The sequence below is a fragment of the Lissotriton vulgaris genome, chromosome 1_2 (assembly GCF_964263255.1).
Source record: "Lissotriton vulgaris chromosome 1_2, aLisVul1.2, whole genome shotgun sequence".
In the NCBI taxonomy this organism is placed as follows: domain Eukaryota; kingdom Metazoa; phylum Chordata; class Amphibia; order Caudata; family Salamandridae; genus Lissotriton; species Lissotriton vulgaris.
In genome coordinates this window covers 274,176,791-274,198,098 of record NC_141686.1, presented here as the reverse complement: position 1 = coordinate 274,198,098, position 21,308 = coordinate 274,176,791, and positions in this window count along the sequence as shown.

Below are 21,308 nucleotides of genomic sequence, written 5' to 3'. Positions count from 1 at the left end.
GTAACCAGCATTTTCCGTCTTTGCACCTACATCCTGTTAGTGTCAGGTCAGTAGTCAGTTCTCGTACGGATTGTGTCAATAGTTACTTTAATTGGATCGCTTAGAATTATATGGGCACATTGCAGAAGCCCGGCTGCAGGGAAGAGATTAGCAGAAGAAAGAACCAAACCTTGTTCACTGTTTCAGAGCAGCATCATCTGAAAATGAAGCATTAACTACAAGAAATATTGGGTTAAATGAATTCACTTTATACGCTGCAGGTATATAAAAACAAGAGCTGGTGTCTGCGCCGTCACAACAAAGCCTATCATGATATACGAGACCAGGGGCCTCATTTATGAGGCCTTGCGTCAGTTTTGCGCTGCACTTTTGCACTTTTGTGACACACTCCAGCAATGCGTCCCTTTTGCGCTTACAGATACGTCAGAAATACTGACGTATCTGTAACTCCTTGCGACATGATGCGTCATACATTAAATATGACGCATCATTGGTGTCGCAAGGAGTGCGCAGTGAAAAGTGACGCATCGCTGTTTTCACGCAGCGATGCGTCACTTTTCATAAATAAATCCCCAGGATTTCAGGGGAACTGCAACGAACACCTGCCCAAGAGTATTGCGCCCTTTGCAAGAAGTTTATGAATGTATTCAACTACAAGTGTACCACCTCCACCGTAAGAGATGTGGTGCCAGGCACAGCTGTGTACATCATCTTTTCTGCATAGTCTCATTTGATATTCAGCTGCAGAACTGTTGTTCTATGATGGATGCTAGCATGGCGCGAAGTGACGCAAAGAAGCACGTAGATTTACTTACCATTATAAAGCTCACCAGTGTAGCACAAAGTTGCACCAGGGTGCATGAGTGCCTGCAAAACCCTTCTGAAGTCACCCCATAACCTTGAAGCTAAAACCTGTGAAATTCTCCTGTTCCATGGTGTTTGCCCTGCAGTTTAGCACGAAGCAGTATGTTAACACCCACATCACGCGGTAGTCTCTGACCCATATTCTCAACAGATTCATGGAACGCAGCAAAAGCAGCCTAAAATGCTGCTCTGCATCGCCTGATAGGGAGGGAGCAGAAGAGGGCAAAATCTAAAAAGATGTGGCTCTTTCCTCCCCTCTCTCTAGCACCGGTGCTGATTTTAGTTGCTATGTGCCAGGCACACACCTTCCCACCATGCCTGAGTCTACCATGGATTTTTTTACAGGAAGGCCGCCCCGTCTCCTACAAAATTCTATGGCTAGACAAAGTTAAAACCTTTTCATACTCTATTTGTGTGCTGTACAGAGCAGCACACATGCAAAGTAGGGAAAGCAAAGAGAAATGAAAACGTTTCTCCTTTAACACCTGCTTTTCAGCTGCATTCATTTTTGGGGCAAATCCCTGTCTTCTAATGTTAGCAGATAAGGTTTTGCATCAAACATCATGGGTGGTCCATGGGAATGCCCATGTCCCACCCATGTAACACCCCTGTAACACTAAGTAATGCAAATCAGCGTTTCGTGCTGGTTTGGGCTACTTTTCCAAGCAAACCAATGCAAATACCAATTTGTGTTGGTTTGTTAACCCCTAAAAGCCGAAGGCGCGCCAAAGGCAAGCCCGTCTGCGCCCGTCCGCTCCTGGCCGGGAACAGGGCCCAGTCCCCCTGCTGGGTGCCCTCTTAATCGGGTGTACTTATCAGAGGAATTGATTTCCTTACGCGGCCTAGAGTCCCCCCCTAAGCCCTAACCAGATATGCAAGCATGTCCTACTTTAACGCAACACTCCTCCTTTGCTCCTACTGTCACGCCACCGCCAACTGGCGACTCGGATGTAGACCCATCACATTACAGACCCCTCTCACATCACCTGCCCGTTACACCTGATTGTCTGTCAATTTGGTACCTGAACACCCGCTTGCTCGTCAAGCATCAAACTGAGATATTTTATCTCCTCGACACTGTAAAGCCGGACATACTTTTACTGTCAGAAACTTGGCTCACAGCTGAGTCCACCTCCGATGTTTTGGCAGCTGTTCCTAACGGCTTCTATGTTCTGCAGGCAGATCGTACCCAGGGCAAAACTGGGGGGGGGAGTGGTGGCCATTATCTCTCACTCTTATAAATCCAAGTCCCTAACGATTCTTCCTATACAATCTGTAGATTTCATTACCTCCACTCTCGAGCTGGATATTTTCCCTCTAACCTTCGTTCTACTGTACCGCCCCCCTGTCTCGTCACCCAGCTTCCTGCATCCTTTTGGAAACATGATAGCCGAATTGGCAATTACTCACGCCAGGATCCTAATAATTGGGGATTTCAATTACTGGCCAAACGCCTTGCATGAAAATGCCCCCTCCAGGGAGTTCACCTCCCTCTTAACTGGTCTTAATTTTTCGCAGTTTATCCATGTTCCTACCCACGCTAAGGGTCACACTCTTGACCAGCTGTGGGTATTAAATCAGGACATTCACAACTTACAGATTTTCCCATGTGTCTGGTCAGACCATTTTTTTACTTCCTTTGTTGTTCCCAAGGCCTCCACTACAAAAGCACGTTCCAACAACCCCCCTTTGATCCGCAACTGGGACCGAGTCGACCTCCCTTCACTCTGCTTTTTTATTGGCCACAACGACTCCCTCTCTCAAGGGGACGGCTGTCTCCCTTGTCGGTCCATGATCAGGCTGATAACATCAACACCTGGCTGGCAGACGCCCGAGACGCCGTTGCCCCACTAAAGAGACTTAGAATAAAGCGCCCCCACGACGCTCAGCGTTGGTTCTCCAAAGAGTTAACTGATATGAAACTTGCCCTTTGGCAAGCAGAGCGAAAGTGGAGGGCCGGTTGCTGCCCCCTCAAGAAGACAGCCTTTTTGATGGCATTGAAAGAATATAAATCTGGAATCCTTGCAGCCAAATGGAGTATTTTTCGCAAAAGATTCTTAACTCCTCTAATAAATCGAGGGAGATTTTCACCATAGTGGATGAACTTGCTAAACCTGATAGCGTTACGATGACTCCTTTGTTCTCTCAGCCTCTCTGCGACTCTCTCAACAATTAGTTTATTGAGAAGATTGATTTAATCAAAGCAAGTATTCCTAACCCTATATCAGGGATAGATATAGGCTGTCCCCCAACAAATCCCTCCTCTCTCTTGACCCTTCCCTTAGTCACCAAAGAGACATTCCCTTCACTTCTTTGCAGAGTTTGATCAGGCTCCCACTCTGATTGCTGCCCTGCCCATATTGCCCGTGAGATTTTTTCGGGTCTTCCTGATGTCCCCCTCTCTCTGCTCAATAATTCCCTAGGCCAGGGCCTGGTCTGCAAGTCCTTTAAATTGGCTGTTGTAGCACCTATACTTAAAAAACCAGGGGCAGATCTGGCCACTCTTAGCAACGTTCGACCAATATCCCTGCTCCCGTTTTTAGGTAAACTACTGGAAGCCCACGTCGCCAGTTGCCTTGGCTCCTTCATTGAGAGTTCACATTTTTTAGACCAGCACCATGCGGGTTTTAGACCCCCAGCATTCAATCGAATCAGTCATGGTGGTAGTTCATGACGAACTCAGAAAGGGGGCCGACCAAAATGTCTCCCAGGCCTTGGTGCTCCTTGATTTTTCGGCTGCGTTCGACACCGTTGATCACTTCAGCGGGTCGAGAACGCCAGCATCAGGGGCACCGCGCTCGGATGGCTTGCATCATTTTTACAAGATTGTAAGCAAGCGGTTCGGCTTAGTTCTTTCATGTCTGAGGTGAAGGATCTTACCTGTGGGGTCCCTCAGGGTTCCTCCCTGTCTCCCCTGTTATTTAATTTATACATCCTTCCACTGATTTCTAACCTTAGGAAAAAGCCGGTGGTCATCTTCAACTATGCGGATGACCTCCAGCTTATTTTTAATATTGACTCATCAAGCTGGATGAGTGCCAATCAGCTCAAGCTTAACCCAGACAAGACTGAGCTGGTACTCACAGGACCCCTGACCAACCCATGGCATCCGGGCTTTTGGCCACACTCGCTGGGCTGTGCTCCCTGCCCTGCGAGCTCGGTCAAGAGTCTTGGTGTAACCATCAGTAAGGATCTGTCTATAAAACACCAAATTAAATCTGTGATATCGGTATGTGTCTTCCACCTAAGCAGTATCTGTAAGATTAGCAGATTCCTTACCCATGACGCTTTGGTCCATGCCACACTGGGGCTAGTGGTTTCCCGCATTAATTACGCGCACTCACTGTATATTGGGATTCCTCCCTACCAGTCCCACCAATTCCAACTTGTCCAAAATCAAGCCGCAAGACTGGTTTTTCGGCAGCCTAGGACAATTTCTGCAAAATCACTGTTGAGAAACCTACACTGGCTCCCTGTAGTCCAGCGCAGCCTCTTTAAGGTCGGCTGCTTAACCTATCAAGCCCTTAGCGACCAAGGCCCATCATTCATTGCCGCTCTCCTCCACTGTTATACTCCTTCCCGAGCACTCCGCTCGGCGGGCCTTAATTTGCTGTCCTCATGTCCTTTCAAGCGGAAGAGGCTTGGGGGCCTAAGATATGCGTCGCAAGCCCCCCACCTTTGGAATTCCCTCCCCTTTGACCTCCGTCTCATTTCTTCTTATCAGTCATTTAGGAAAGCTCTTAAGACGTGGCTGTTTTCTCAAGCATTTGAGTAAGATCTCCCCATTTTGCAGTTAGCTCTTGCCTTTCCCAAAGCGCCAAGAAGCCGCTGGTGTTTGTGCACTCTACAAATCTTTTCATCATTCATTCATCATTCATTTATCATTCATTCAACTAGCCCTATGCTAAACCTTTGTGTATCTGTACCTCAGTGTTCGGAAATTGCAATGTTCCCATGTGATGGAATTTCCACTGGGCGCTGCAGCGGACTGACCAAGAAATTACAAAGTTATACCCTCCCTGAATGACTGGCAAATTGCCAACTCCACCTCCACCAGATTCAGCCTTTTCAAAGTGTGCCCCTAAAGTGTGGCTGTGTTCAACCTGGCCCTATTAAACTTTAACAGATGAGCCTGATGTGAATGGCTGTTCCCCAGCCCAGTCGGCTCGTGGAAGGTAATCTTTATATCTAACACAGTCCTATATGGTCCAGCCTGTCGCTTCTGAACTAGCAGTGCTTAATTTGAGCCGGTTTTTTAGGGTGCTCGGCTATACCACATAATTGTCAGTACCAGCACTGGTGACAGCCTGCCGCATCGTGTCACCGATTCTCTAATGTGGAGATGAGCAGAACAACAGTTGTTAATATGGCTGAGATACCCGTCACCCCCTCTCAACACAATCCCCAAGGATGGAAATCCGGAAACGGTTCTGAACTTTTGGACGGCGGGAGGGAGTGACCCTCCCGGCCGTATTTATTAAAATATGAAACAAAATCAAAACATTAAAATAACAGTTTCATATTATGTACAATTTCATTTCCACATTACGATGTTTGGCTAACCTTAACAGATTTCTAATACAAAGGTTCTCCTAGCCGAACTAACATCCTACAAAACATTTGACTTGAAATTGTACATCCTAACGTTAAGGGCCAACGGCAAGGTCGTAACCGGTGTCAGATCCCTAAACCAGAAATATCACCCTCACTTGTGAGGGGACCAACCGCACAGAGGCGTGCCTCACGTGCATCTACCAATTTCCCTTGGACTTGACGGGGGCCCCAATGAACTCAACGCCATTTTACGGTCGTCCGAGGACTCGTGTGAGGTGTCTAAAAGGTAGCGTAAACCCCCTCCCGAACCCCACACAACTTACACATCTGCCGTCGCAGATGTCCTGGCCACGGGAAATTCCCCAGGAGGGCCCGTAGCCCCTCCTATCCAGGAAGGGGCCTTGACCACCTTTCCTTTCCTTCCGGCGGCCTATCCTTAGACGGGACCGCCTCCCCGTTGAGGGGCCAATGGCCACCTCCCCCGAGCGCTCCCATCCGTAATGGGTGACGCCCCCCCATAGGGATCTTCCAATTACTGCTCACCGATCATGACCTTACCGCCACAGGCCAGATAGTTGACCGGCTATCCGGACCCCCCACAACACTCCTGCCTAAAGGTCATGTTATAAACTCTTTAACTAAGCTATGAAGTCTCCTATGAGTAACTCATTCCCCACCCGGGACAAATGAACACCGTCCACCAAATACATACTGTCCCCTTTAATACAACTATGCGAAACAGAATGCAGTGTCTTGAACGAAACAATCTACTCACTTTGTTATTAATTTTTCTTACTGAATGATTCAGAGCAGAAACCGAAATAGCCCCCCGCCATACTTTTCGTGGGATCATATGGGACCATTCAATTGTGCACCCTGGAACTCTCCTTGCCAACCAACTTACTGTGGAAAGCTTCGCCTCAAAAAGAAGTCGTCTACCAGTGGCCACCAAATCGTTGCCCCCAAGATGGACTATGATTATAGACGGTGGTGACCTTGTCCGCCCTAACAAACCCTCAAAAAATGATTGAAACTGGTCAATACAGAGCCCGCCCTTTCCGTAGAAGGACACACTGTACCCGTATTCCCCAGCCACGTGAAACATGTCACCTGCTTTGAATACGTCCGTGGCACGCCTCACGTATGAGTGGCCCACGACCCACACCTCCTTTTTCACAGCCGGTGATGTCTGACCGCTGGTCCCCAGGTGTCGGGTCGACTGCACAGTCCGCCCCGCCTCGTAGGCTTGCGCAACTGAAAACCAAACAAAAACAAGAAGCGTGAGTACATCATTACAGCTTCACAACATGTGCAACCGCACATACCTCTTATAACAGTTCGAGGACCAACGCCCCACACGTTTTACTTGTTCTACACTCAGACCCCTGGCTGTCGCCTCTGTAGCAGCCCCTATCCGAAAGGAATGGGTCCCAAACTCGCCGGGGTTCAAGCCCACGGCCGAAATCGACATCGCAAGCACCCGCTGGAACTGAAACCTCGTCAGTGGGGTGGCGTCAGCGTGTCTCAACAAGGTCCCCCCCCATGATGCCACCCTGTGCGCTAAATATTCCTCTACGCAAACCACAGGGCACATGGAAGACCCGGGAATCCTTTGTATGAGTATGCAATCCCCAATCGCACCCTGATCGGTTTTTTTCCCTGACAAACGAGACAGTCATCGTCTCCCCCTTGACCTGAATGTGCTCTCGGCACAGTCCCCCCATCGCATCCTGCTTGTTCTTCGCCACTAGTTCGCTTACCCGCATAGCCCCATGGAATGCTAGCGCAAAAGCGGCTCGGAATAACACTGTTTCATACCGGGATGAACACGTTGCAGGGAGTACGGATAATAACAGGGCCAACCTATCCAGACCTATCGGGTGCCTCTCATCTACTCTGCGACCCTCAAGGCGTTGCCACCCACGTAGCGCTTTTTGCACAACAAAAGATGCTGTCGGTCCTGGATCCCATGAGCCCTTGCCATAAAGGAGATGGCGGCCCGATGCCTCTGGGCCGTAGCCACTGATTTGCCTGCCTGATGTAAAGACAGCAGAAATTTCACTACAAACTCTTCCTGGCCCCAAAGCTCCCCCCTAGCAGTCCCCAAAAAGGCCCAATAGGAACGGAACGCCCCTTCATATGCCTTCCTCGTCCTGGGTGCTAAACTCTCTCCCACAAGGTTTTGTAGTTCGGATCACCGAGATACCAGAGAGCTTCGGGAAAGGGTGCCGCCACCGGGTCCGCTGTGGGCAGAAAACCCCAAAAGGCCTGCATACGGAAACGAGAAAGCGCATCAGCCGCTTGGTTCATTACCCCCGGCACATGTCTTGCCTTAAATAGCACATTCAATTGCATACACAATAACACAATTTCTTTGAGCAGTCTCAGAATCTATTTGCATCGTGCTGCCTGACTATTGATACACTCAACCACGGTCATGTTATCAGACCAGAACACCACAGAGTGATCTCTGAACCCCTCAGGCCAAGTTTTCAAGGCCACCAGAATAGGGAAAAGTTCAAGAAAAGCAATGTTACTCGTGCCACCATGACGGCCATTTTTGGGCCGACCATTGTGTGCCGAATATGGCACCAAAACCAATACTCCCTGCCGAATCAGTCCACAGCCCCAGCTCCTCGGAGGACACCGCCGGTTTGTTCCAGACAATTCGACCATTGAAATCCGCCAGAAATGCCAACCAAATGCGCATGTCCTGGCGAACCTCTGCCGAGAGCCTCGTGCGATGATGACCCTCCTTAAGGCCGACCATGGCTTGAGCGATCGAGCGGGAAAAGGGGCGGGCCATCGGCATTACTCTCAGGGCAAAATTTAACTGGCCCACCAATTGTTGCAATTGATGTAGTTTCACTTTAGACTCACTAATACACGTGTCAAGGGATGCCCTGAATTTTAACACTTTTTCTCTTGGTAATCGAAAACAACCTTCCTCCGAGTCGAGCTCGATCCCCAGAAACTCGAGGCAAGTCGAGGGACCCACAGTCTTACCTGGCGCCAACGGCACACCAAACTGATTCATCAAGGCACAAAATGTATTCAAAGCCTGTCCACATTCTGGATCCCCGGCTGCCCCCAGAAACAGAAAGTCATCAAGATAATGCATAACATGTTGAAAACCCGTCTTCTTCGTGAAGACCCATTGCAAAAAACAACTGAACTTTTCAAAATAGGCACAAGATATAGAGCATCCCATTGGCATACACCTATCCATGTAATAGCGACCCTGAAACATGAAACCTAGCAGACGCTGATCGTCTGGGTGTACCGGGAGCAACCGGACGCTGACTCAATATCTGATTTCGCCATCAGCGCTCCGGGCCCCAGGCGATTCAACATGGCGACGGCCTCATCGAAAGATGCGTACCGCACCGAACACACTTCCGGGTCTATCGCATCATTCACGGAAAGACCACGTGGGGCTGACAAGTTATGTATCAGCCGAAACTCACCCAGGTCCATCTTGGGGACCACCCCTAAAGGGGAACAAACAAAGTTAGCAACCGGTGGCACATCAAATGGACCGGCGACTCGACCTCTAATAACCTCCTTCCCAATCTTTACCTGTACCACGGTCGTATGCTGCAAGACGGACATTTGGTTCTTACATTCTGCTACACCCTGAAAATCCCCCACTGGGATGCGGAAACCATATGAAAACCCGTTTCGCAACACCCCAGCGGAAGCATGATCCGGGTATTCGTTGAGCCAAGGAATCATTGCCATGGTATCAATCGGAGTAGGTAAAGGCGCCCCTCGGACTATTTCAGACCTGTTTGGCGCTTCCCCTACCACCGTTATCACCCGTTTTGGCTCTGCACATGGACTCAGGATGGGATGGCTGCCCACAACCCCCACATTCATGTTTGAACTTGCATGACCCCTGGGGCCTCGTACATTTTCCTCTGTTAAAATTCCAACAAATCCCCCTTTTACCTGCATTGCCACTCGGTTTTGAGTGATATTCGTTACCTGTACCCGCCCGAAAGGGCGTCCCAGAGTATTGGCGGGAGGATTCACCCCCACTACTTCCTACCAATGGTACTTTCAACATTCCTGTACTCTCCATTTTTGACCATGAAACGGAGTCGTAACAATCCCAAGTCAGGATTGGGTCGTGTTCTTTCGCTTTTCTAAAAATATTATCATAGCAGAACCACTGATTGCCCCCATATGCTACGGAATACTCCATGATACGTGACTGATAAATAGGCAGCTCGGGCCTACGCTCGCCCATGATGGAGGTAAAAATTCCCCATGCTCTACCCCAAGTACCAATGTTTTCGTCAACCTTAAAGGCGGCCATTTTTGCGCGCCAAACACTCGGGTGCATGAGCTCCTTTTGGCTCTTAACATGCTCCATCTCATAATGGTCGGTAAGTAAAGAAAAAATGTTTACATACTTATTCGCCCAAATCTTCTCCTTAATTTCCAGTGGAACATGCTGAGCCACCTTCTCCCTTCGTGAAGGTGCAGACCCCTCCCCCGCGATCGGCAATGGCCGCTTACCTGAACCAGAAGCTGCGTTTGCCGCTGAACCTGGGCCTGTTGCATTTTCCACCGCCGGAGCCAAAGGGGTAACTGACGATGGTGCCTTCGCAGCCTCCCTAGTTTCCCGCAGTTGTCTCATTAACACCCGGGCGTCGTCAGCCGTGGCGCCCTTGCTATCTTTCCCCAACCACGCTGCCAATTGTGCTGCTAACTCGGGAGGCATATCTTCCCCGGACACGGGAGTGACCACCACGGGAATCGGATTCCCCTCCTTCGGCACCGGAGTTGGCTCTTCAAGTGGGATATCGGGAACCGGTGTTTCCCCCCCAGGTGCCCCCCTTCTGGACCTCTTGCCTCTCCCTCCGGGGACTACTCCCGGCAAAGGTCGTTTCGGTCCTCCTTCCCCGTCCTTAGCCGCCATCTGCTTCTTCAAGTCGGCTACCTCTTTCATGAGCATGCGGAGCATCTGGTCGGTACTGACCCGCTTTCCGACTTTCTTGGGCATTCTCAGACGGAGTATCTGTAAGACAAAAAGAAAGATTACCACGCTCAAAAATTGACTCTTCGTTCCGTCTCGAGCTCACGTGCAGCGGGGAGGTGCAGCTTCAGAGCACAGGAACAAGAGGAAGCTTTCTTGGCTTGTTGCTCCTTTTATCCCTCTTCAGGGTGGGCGTAAACCCGCCCCCGCCTGCCTCCGAGGGCGTGGCCGGTCGCGTCCGTGTCTAGGACAACCCACTCTAGGGCGGGAAAAGTCGCGCCCCGGCTACGCCGCTTCGGGCATACCAGCCGAGACTCGCCTCCCGCCCAAGATGGCTTCCCGGGGGGATCGTAGTACTCCACCATACGTTCGGGGGGACCGAATGGTCGCCCCTTTCCATTAATGCAATGTACATTATAAATGACTAATACCTGCCTTCCAAGACATTCTTATCGCTTTGGAGGCCTGGAATAGTCAGAACTGTCACACTTGTAAGGGTTAGTAGTTGTGTTGTTACTGTCATCTGCAGTTCTGCCAGGGGCAATAGTTAGTGCAAGCTGGAGTGACTTCCTGATGAGGGCCCTGACACTTAGGGGCAGATTTACAATAAATTATCGCAGCGCGATGCATCAAGGCATTTTGCTGCACGGTGCTGTGTTCGTTTTGAAGCACAGGGATGCGACATATTTACAACCGTATGTCGTATCTCTGTGCTTCCCCCTGTGCTGGTGCAAATACTGCTGCCATGCACCGACGCAGGGTCCCTTGCACCATGGTGCACGGATGACTGCGTCACAGGGATGATTGTTTATGCGCAGGAAGGGGACCCTACCTGTACATAAACAATCATTAAAGGTTATTTTCTCATTCCACGTGTGCTGCAGAATGCAGCACGCATAGAAAGAGGAAAACAACTAGGAGAAATGCGCCTCCCTATGCCTCTCCTGGGGAGGCGTAGCATTCAGACACATTTCCAGTTTTCCGATTTCTTGTAAATCTGGAAATATGTCTGGTTCCATGGGTGTTGCGTGGGAACACCCACAGCAACACCCATGGAACGCCCCTTTCACCCAAAGTGCTGTATATAAAGAGGCCATATTCACAAGGACAGGAAAAGTCACGCAGGTTGGCTTTTCCTGTTCTTGAAAAGATGAGGCAGAAAAATGCCCTGCCGGTGCGTCACAAAACGTGACGCACTGGCAGCGCAAGGGCCTTCATTTTTTTTTACTAATTAAGCACTACACTAGCCTCACTTGTGAGGGTCTCTTCCCTTGTTCTATTGGCCCTTCAGAGGGGAGTCTGATGTGTAGGAATCTCCACCCCAGTTACACGCCTGTTCGAAGACCAAGCTTGACAAAAGGCCAACTCTTAGCCCCAGCCCATCTAGCCTTTCACAGAAAAGCTTTTCTCTGCATTTCATCAATAGACAGCCCTCCTCTGCGCCCAGGAGCTCGTGGTGCACAATTTATGGCACGCTTATACTCTGACATAATTCTAATGTGTATCATCGAGGTCATGTGTGTTAAAGTGTGAAGACAAGTTTCAGTCAGATACAGACACACACACATGCTGCGCTGACCCTTCACCCCGAAGGTAGGGTCACCTGAGGTCATTCGTCCACCCGGTGAAATGAGCGTCGATCAGTGCATTGATTAGGGTGATCGATCGGCGGTGACCTCTGATGAAGGTGCAGCTGGAGGGCTTTGAACCGGTGGCCCTCGGTGGAAAGGTCGCTGAGCCAGGCATTCCCCAACTCTGACGTCGAAGCTCCTACTTCTGGGGTCAAAGGTCGCATGGGACCCCTCCTGGGCTGGGACCTACTCTTCGTTCGGGCGAGCTCAAGATGCCCCGAGGAGTGAGCTACTGTATTGGGTAAAAAGGTTGTTTTGTAGGGTTTTTTTAATCAGGAAAAAGGACAATTAACCAGCAAGATATGTTTCTTTAGAGGCCCATCAGGAGCTGGGCAGCTGCTGCTCGGTCTCCTTCTCCCACTCAAAACATGGTGGCATCTCTGCCACCCCGAGGAGGACAGGCGGGCACAGCCGATGCCATGAAGGGCGCAGCATAAGCAGAGCCCTGCACCCCCTCCTTTACAGAGACCGCATACACTGAGGCATGCAAGACGCAGAACCCAACATATCCCCTCCCTCCACTACGCCACATACATGTGCATATGTAACCTCTAGCAGTTCTAGTCAACACACCAACCAGGGCCCAAACCACGTCCAGAAACCGACACACACCTCGAACAGTCACATTCCTCGCCCCAACTAATGTTTGACGAAAAAATGACAAACCTGTACCAGAAAACGTGCTACACTAGTGCAGTCTGGGAACACTGTGAGAACACATGCACTACAGTTGTGAACTATTTGCACACCGTACAAACACACATACTGTAGTTGTACACTCCTCGCACCCCATGAAAACACATTCTACAATTGTGAACCACTAGCACACCATGCAAACACACATACTACAGTTGTGAACTACTTGCACACCACACAAACACACATACTACAGTTGTGAACTATTCGCACACCACACAACACACACATACTACAGTTGTGAACTCCTTGCACACCACACAAACACACATACTACAGTTGTGAACTATTCGCACACCACACAACACACACATACTTCAGTTGTGAACTCCTTGCACACCACACAAACACACATACTACAGTTGTGAACTATTCGCACACCACACAAACACACATACTGTAGTTGTACACTCCTCGCACCCCATGCAAAAACATTCTACAATTGTGAACCACTAGCACACCATGCAAACACACATACTACAGTTGTGAACTCCTTGCACACCACACAAACACACATACTACAGTTGTGAACTATTCGCACACCACACAACACACACATACTACAGTTGTGAACTCCTCACACACCACACAAACACACATACTACAGTTGTGAACTATTCGCACACCACACAACACACACATACTACAGTTGTGAACTCCTTGCACACCACACAAACACACATACTACAGTTGTGAACTATTCGCACACCACACAAACACACATACTGTAGTTGTACACTCCTCGCACCCGATGCAAACACATTCTACAATTGTGAACCACTAGCACACCATGCAAACACACATACTACAGTTGTTAACTTCTTGCACACCACACAAACACACATACTACCGTTGGGATCTATTCGCACACCAAACAAACACACATACTGTAGCTGTACACTCCTCGCACCCCATGCAAACACATTCTACAATTGTGAACCACTAGCACACCACACAAACACACATACTACAGTTGTAAACTCCTTGCACACCACACAAGCACACATACTACAGTTGTGAACTATTCGCACACCACACAACCACACATACTGTAGTTGTACACTCCTCGCACCCCATGCAAACACATTCTACAATTGTGAACCACTAGCACACCACGCAAACACACATACTACAGTTGTGAACTTCTTGCACACCACACAAACACACATACTACAGTTGTGAACTATTCGCACACCACACAAACACACATACTGTAGTTGTACACTCCTCTTAACCCATGCAAACACATTCTACAATTGTGAACCACTAGCACATCATGCAAACACACATACTACAGTTGTGAACTCCTTGCATACCACACAAACACACATACTACAGTTGTGAACTCCTTGCACAACATTCAAACGTATGCACTACAGTCATGCTCTTCTCGCACACAGCACATAAGTACATACTATAATTGTGAACTCATTGCACATTGAACAAACAAACATACAACAGGTGTGAACCCCTTCCGTTACACAACATACAAACGTTTGTAAAACAGTTGAGCTCTTCTCGCACACCACACATAGGTATATTCAATAATTGTGAACTCATTGCACACTGTGCAAACACACATACTACATTAGTTCGCTTCGTGCATACTATACAAATGCATGCACAACAGTTGTGAGCTCTTTGCATACATACAAACATATTTACCACAGTTGTGCTCATCTTCTGCACTGCACATAAATACACCAGTACCCACAATGATTGTGAACCTATTGTATAGTATACAAACAAACACACTGCAGTTATACACTCCTTACACACCACACACCTGCATTCACCCTAGTTGTGAACCGTGGCGCACTCTACAAATGCACATATCCCCTTCTGTGCTCCTTGTACATTACACGAATGCACACACTACAATAGTGAACTCCTCCCACACCATACAAATGCCGTTGATACAGAGTTGTGCAGCACCTACTCATTGTATTGTACACTCTGTGGCAACACTTACAAGGACCACATCACACCATACTCCCACACACTCATCCCTCTCTAAGGATGGCATGTGCATAAATACACGCCAGCAAAAAAAGAATCAAACTCTCCAGGGGCCCCTTCACTCCGGTATCCCCCTGTTCGCCAGCATGTACCCCAAATACTAGCAGTTGCAATAAGGTCCACAGTTCTTCTCCCCTGAAGAGGCAGAACCTGGGGGCATATTATCAACAACTAGCGATACTTATCGCTAAATAAGCTTAGCGACATTTTTTTTATCAACGCGCAATCGCCGGATTTTATCGCAGAAATGACATGCTGTTAGCAACATTTATCTCCAATGCAATAAAATATCCGGCGATAGCGGCGAAATACGTGAATATCGCTTGGAATCCAGCGATATTCAGGCATTAACGCCAATAGGGTCTTAACCTGAATATCCAACTCCCTTTGGATATGCAGGTTAAGTCATGGTTTGAGCAGGCGTTAGTGTTCAGCGACATTCGCACTTAGCGCAAATTTTTTAATCGCTACGACTGCGTTGATAATAGGCGATAGCGATGATAGCGACTGCTTTCAGTCGCTAACAGGTTGGGTACACCCACTTTGCATGTCATTAGCGATAAATATCGCTAACTTGCAAAGCGGGCCCCAAACTGCTCGCTATCGCCTACAAGCTGCCGCTAACTGATGTTAGCGACAGATAAACCAAATTGCCACAAAAGAAAGGCTGAGCCATGCTTCATAAACAGCAATTCAAAATGACCTTAAGATGACCGTCAGTGTCACTCTTCTGCATCTACTCCTTTTAACTGCGCAGTTGTATTGCATTGTAATATTTATATAATGTTTACTACCACTATATGGGGTGCTGAGGCGCTTACCAACATGGGTAGCACCCTACACCATGTAGGGTTTCCGGTTGGAAGGGAGCAGCATTTGTTTCTGATGCAATGTGTAAAGTGTTTCCATATTGGGCTTGCTGCCCACGAGGTGTGGTTATCGTGTTAAGGAACGCAGCGCTTAGCAGTGTGGTGGATGAAGAGCTGTGAAAGAGAGGCGCACAGTTTACGGGTTATAGTGAGCTGGCAGCTTCGAGGAGCTTTGGAGGTCTTTTTCTGGTATTTCTTAAGATTACAATCCAAAGAGCTAGTTACCACAAAGGCGTCTCTACTTTGTGATCTGTGTCCATGTTTATGGTCCTGAGCAGGTATGAGTTAGAGAGAGAGAGATGGTGGAGAGATCTGCAGGGATGGAGTTTGTTACAACCATCCTATGTCTGTCTGTCTGTCCTTGTGAGATGCCCAGAAGTGGTCATAGTAAGTAGCTCTTTGCAACCTGCAGATCAGACTCGGTGGGCAGCCAGCGCTGGGTGGCAGATCTCTTCACTAGTCCCACACCTCTTCTGCTGAGAATGGGTGGTTTGTTGCTGCGGACTGGCACAGCACTGGGTAATGGGCGTGACCGGGAGTGGCTCAGTCTTATGTGAGTGTAAGAGGGCCAAGCAGTTTATTATGCAGCCTGTTTGAACGACGGTCGTCTGCACGACCGCTGAGTGTTGTAGTATTAGTATTAGTGTGAGCCAGGAGGGTTTTTTATTTATTTTATTTATTTGACGGATTTGTATAGCGCATAGCTGCCCCAGCGAAGGGGCGTCCCAGTGCGACAACAGACCCTAAACAGGAACCCTGGGAAGAAGAATGGAAAGTTAAACAGGGAAAAGCCAGGGGTCTCATTTATGAGGCCATGCGTCACTTTTAAGCCATCGGTACGTCACTTTTTGTGATGCACCAGCAGCGTAAAAAATGTGCCTTGTTGCACCGTATTTGCAAAGTCATGCATCTAGGTAGATGCGTCACTTTGTAAACCCCTGTGCTACATTATACCTGCGCCAGGTATAATGTATGCAAGCGGGGCATTCTGACGCAAGAAAGGGTCATGGAAGTGACGCAGTGAAATCTATATGATTTCACTGCGCCACTTCTAGGACACAAATGCGTCAATTTGTTACGCCTGCCTCACTGCAGGCGTAAGACTGACGCAGGCCCTTTCACATGGGGCTTGCCCCATGTGTAAATGACCCATTGCTGGAGTTGCGTCACTTTTGTGACACACTCCAGCAATGCGTCACTTTTGCGCCGTACAGATACGTCAGAAATACTGACGTTTTCTGTAACTCCTTGCGCCATGATGCGTCATACTGTAAATATGACGCATCATTGGTGTCGCAAGAAGGGCGCAGTGAAAAGTGACGCATCGCTGTTTTCACGCAGCAATGCGTCACTTTTCATAAATGAGGCCCCAGGTCTTTATGGCTTTTTGGAAAGCCAGGTGGTTCTGGAATGCTCTGATGGAAACAGGGAGCGAATTCCAGAGCTTCGCCCCGAAAATGCGAAAAGAACGGCCCCCAGCTCTATATACTATACAATATCCAGGCTAGACACAGATCTATGCTTCTTACTTTACCTCGCCAGAGAAAGTTGTTAGAGTGCTTGCAAAATAGTCTTCACCGGTCGCAGTTACGGAGAAGATTGATCTGTTGGCTAGGTTCCTTTTTTTATACGCTTCATCATTTTGTATTTGCATTATATCCATGCGTCCATAGGCAATGGCAGCTCGCCCATATTAACATCCAACCATTAGTTACAAGAATCCTGTAGGATTCAGACACTCGGAAGTTCTACACCACTTTGGGCCTCACCACGAGTATTATTACACCGCTGTGTGCATATTTATGGGATCTTGCATTCATTATATGCCAATAATTGTACCTCGTGCTCCGCTTGGTTAGACTATTGTGACATCTTTTACCTGAAAAATTGTATTGGAGGTGGCTCTCCTGAGGAAGGCAGTTCTCTACCCTACAATTATAGAAATCCATGAGATTCAATATTCTAACTTTTTATAATGCGTGTGACTTTGGTCAGACATCTAAACATTCCAGTATGCTGACAATGTATAAAAATCCTTAGAATGAAGTATGTGTGAATGAATGATTGACTCTAGCTAGAATGTGATACAGGTTTTTTTCTGTGATTTAATAGCCTTATAAAAACAAAAATGTTATGAATTTATTTCGCAATAAATAATTTTGTATTTTCCTATTTCTAGTATCATCACTACCATCATTTATATAATTCTGTTTCTAGTTTGCCGATGAAGTAGCCCGAGGAATTTCACAGCATGTTAGAGTGTTTACCAACATGAGGAGAGTGGACTGGTCGGGCTGGTATCTGTGAACTATAGACGGTACTTGAAATAGCAGTTGTTGTGCTGGGTTGCACCTCAGACTTCTGTGATGATGTAGACATCTTGGGCCTCTTTTATGAGGCTGTGCGTCACTTTTACGCCGCCGGTGCGTCACTTTTTGTGACGCACCAGCAGCGTAAAAAATGTGCCTTGTTGCACCATATTTACAAAGTGACACATCTAGGTAGATGCGTCACTTTGTAAACCCCTGCGCTACATTATACCTACGCCAGGTATAATGTGTGCAGGGGGGCGTTCTGATGCAAGACAGGGTCATAGAAGTGACATAGTGAAATCTATAAGATATATATATACAATAGGACACAAATGCGTCAATTTCTTACGCCTGCCTCACAGCAGGCGTAAGACTGATGCAGGCCCTTTCACATGGGGCTTGCCCCATGTGAAAGGACACATTGCTGGAGTAGTCTCACTTTTGTGACACACTCCATCAATGCGCCATAAAGATACGTCAGAAACACTGACGTATCTGTAACTCCTTGCGCCATGATGCGTCATACTGTAAATATGACGCATCATTGGTCTCGCAAGGAGGGTACAGTGAAAAGTGACCCATCGCTGTTTTCACGCAGCGATGCGTCACTTTTCATAAATGAGACCCCTTGGAAATAGCTATTGTTTCATCTATCTTCTGAAGTTCATCTCACTCTTAGGGTCATATTACCAACAACTAGCGATATTTATCGCTAAATAGGCTTAGCGGCAATTTTTTTTATCGCCGCACATCGCCGGATATTATTGCTGAGATAACGTGCTATTAGCAACGTTTATCTCAAAAGCGATATTTTCCTATGGCCCCCCTTGATAATATGCCCCTTAGTTTTTTATCTCTATATAGGGTAAACAATGCTGCCTTTCCCTCCAATTTAAAGACTCCCAATGCTGGGAAATGTAGTTCAGTCCATAGGAATAAATAATAAAGGCCACACTTCCACAATGACTGCACAAGAACACACAAGTCCAGCACACAGTATTCACTCAATGACAATCGGTGTATAACCCTATGCTTGCTCCACACTGCAAGGCCTCTTGACCATTTTACAGTGACAAGTGAGCACAGGCTGCACATAAGATGATAACACACTACAAGAACTCACAAACACCAGGGAACTCTTCAACAAAGCTCCAGAGCATTGTGACACGACCAGAATGAACAAATAGACACATGAAGCTGTCAATGGGCAACTGTTCTTTTGACGAACGTAGAGCCTTCGCCTACTGCCAAGTCGAGTTGCCCATGCCCAGGAGACACACTACTTGTAAGGACAAGTTCCTCCGGATTGCTCCTGTCACATGCACACTGAGCTCCATCCACACAAGCCCTTCTCCCTTTTTTTAAGTTATCAGCCCCTGAGGATGGGTCCCCAGGGCTCCTAGTAAGCCTGGGAAGGGGGGCTGTGTCCCCCTCCCATTAAAAATGAATGTTGTCGTGGGGGATGGGGTCCACTGGCCTCTAAAAGGCTTGGGGAGGGGGTCAAACATCCCCCTCCCCTTTTGTCAATTACCTTCCCCGGGTTTGGGGTCCCTGGAGCCTGGTTAAGGATCGGGGAGGGAGGCAGCGTTCCCCCCGCCCCTTAATCATCGTTGCACCCCCTTAATATCGGGCTCAAGTAGCACGATGTACAATAATTAGCAGGCTCGATTACTTCAATGCCCTTCTGCTAAATTCTTCTGAATTTGTGCTGGATAGATTGCAGAGAATCCAGTCAGCAGCTGCCAAACTAGTACTTGGTCTTTCTAGAAGAGCCTCGGCATCTGCAGCCCTAGCAACACTCCATTGGCTCCCCTTGAGACAGAGAGTACAATTTAAATCTCTCTGTCTTGTATTTAAAGCTCTTCATGAGACCGGTCCCCTATCCCTGCATAAAAAATTTGTCTGGTACACTCCTTCAAGAAGTCTTCGCTCCTCTTCGGCAAGACTGGTGAGGATACCTAAATTTAGAAGAGTCAGAATGGGAGGCAGACTGTTTGAAGTTGTAGCGGCTAAGCTCTGGAATAGTCTGCCCTGTGAAATCAGACAAATTCAGGAGTTACTTCCTTTCAGAAAAGCCATTAAGACCTGGCTATTTCCTACACTCTAGTGCCGCTATACTGTACACACTCTCAATCCTTTGAGCAGTTCAGCGCCAGGATGCCTGCCAGGGGATAGTGCGCTTTATAAGTTTCATACAAAATAAATAAAAAAATAAATATTTACATATTGGGCCTGGAGGATGGGTCTCCGGGGTCTATTCAGATCTTGAAGGGGGGGGGGGGCACATGCGCCCCTCCCCTTATTAATAAGTTTGAGCCAGCCCCAGTGCCCTGGCCCATTGCGTTTTAAAAATGTATATATATTGTGGTTAAAAAAAGAAAAAATACAGAGGATCCACCGTAAATTTGCAGTAAAATTTAAAAAAAGAAATTATTCCCCAGAAGGGAGTCTCACTGAAACACCCACCAGGCCTTGGGGGGCAAGATATCCCTATCTAGCCCCTTACATGTTTTAGTGTTTTTTTGCTTTGTTTTAGGACATGAGACTGAGTCAGAGTCCTAAGATAGCTGCTGCCACATTGCTGTTGATGTAGTGGCAGCCATCTATTTACCCTTAATGAATTAAAAACTACTGAACATATTTACCCCAATTCACACAACGCACTCTTTCTAGATCAAGATTTAGCTTTCTGACAAATTTAGTTTAAATCAGTTTTTGCAGTCGCACTGCCTAGTCCATGGAAAATGCATGTGGATCCCCCCTTTTTCTAGCCCCCCCCACTTGATGTAGCACCCCAAAACTTTCCATGAAGGAACTAGTCAAAAAAGAAAGACGTTTTGGAAAGTATTGTGGATGATAGTCAAATGGTGCTAAAGTTATTAGACACACTGAGACTCACCACAATTCAAATTAGTCAGGGCGGTATTTTAACCAGCTGAGTGACAGTGAAGCAAATATCTCTACTGTTGACAACAGCAATATGAATGTATCTCACTATCAGTCTATCTCTCAGATATAGATAAATAGAGGTACAGATGGATGGATAGATAGATAGATAGATAGATAGATAGATAGATAGATAGATAGATAGATAGATAGATAGATAGATAGAGTGAGGACAATAGATAGATAGATAGATAGATAGATAGATAGATAGATAGAGGACAATAGATAGATAGATAGAGAGATAGATAGATAGATAGATAGATAGATAGATAGATAGATAGATAGATAGATAGATAGATAGATAGATAGATGATAGATAGAGTGAGGACAATAGATAGATAGATAGAGTGAGGACAATAGATATATAGATAGATAGATAGATAGAGTGAGGACAATAGATAGATAGATAGATAGATAGATAGATAGATAGATA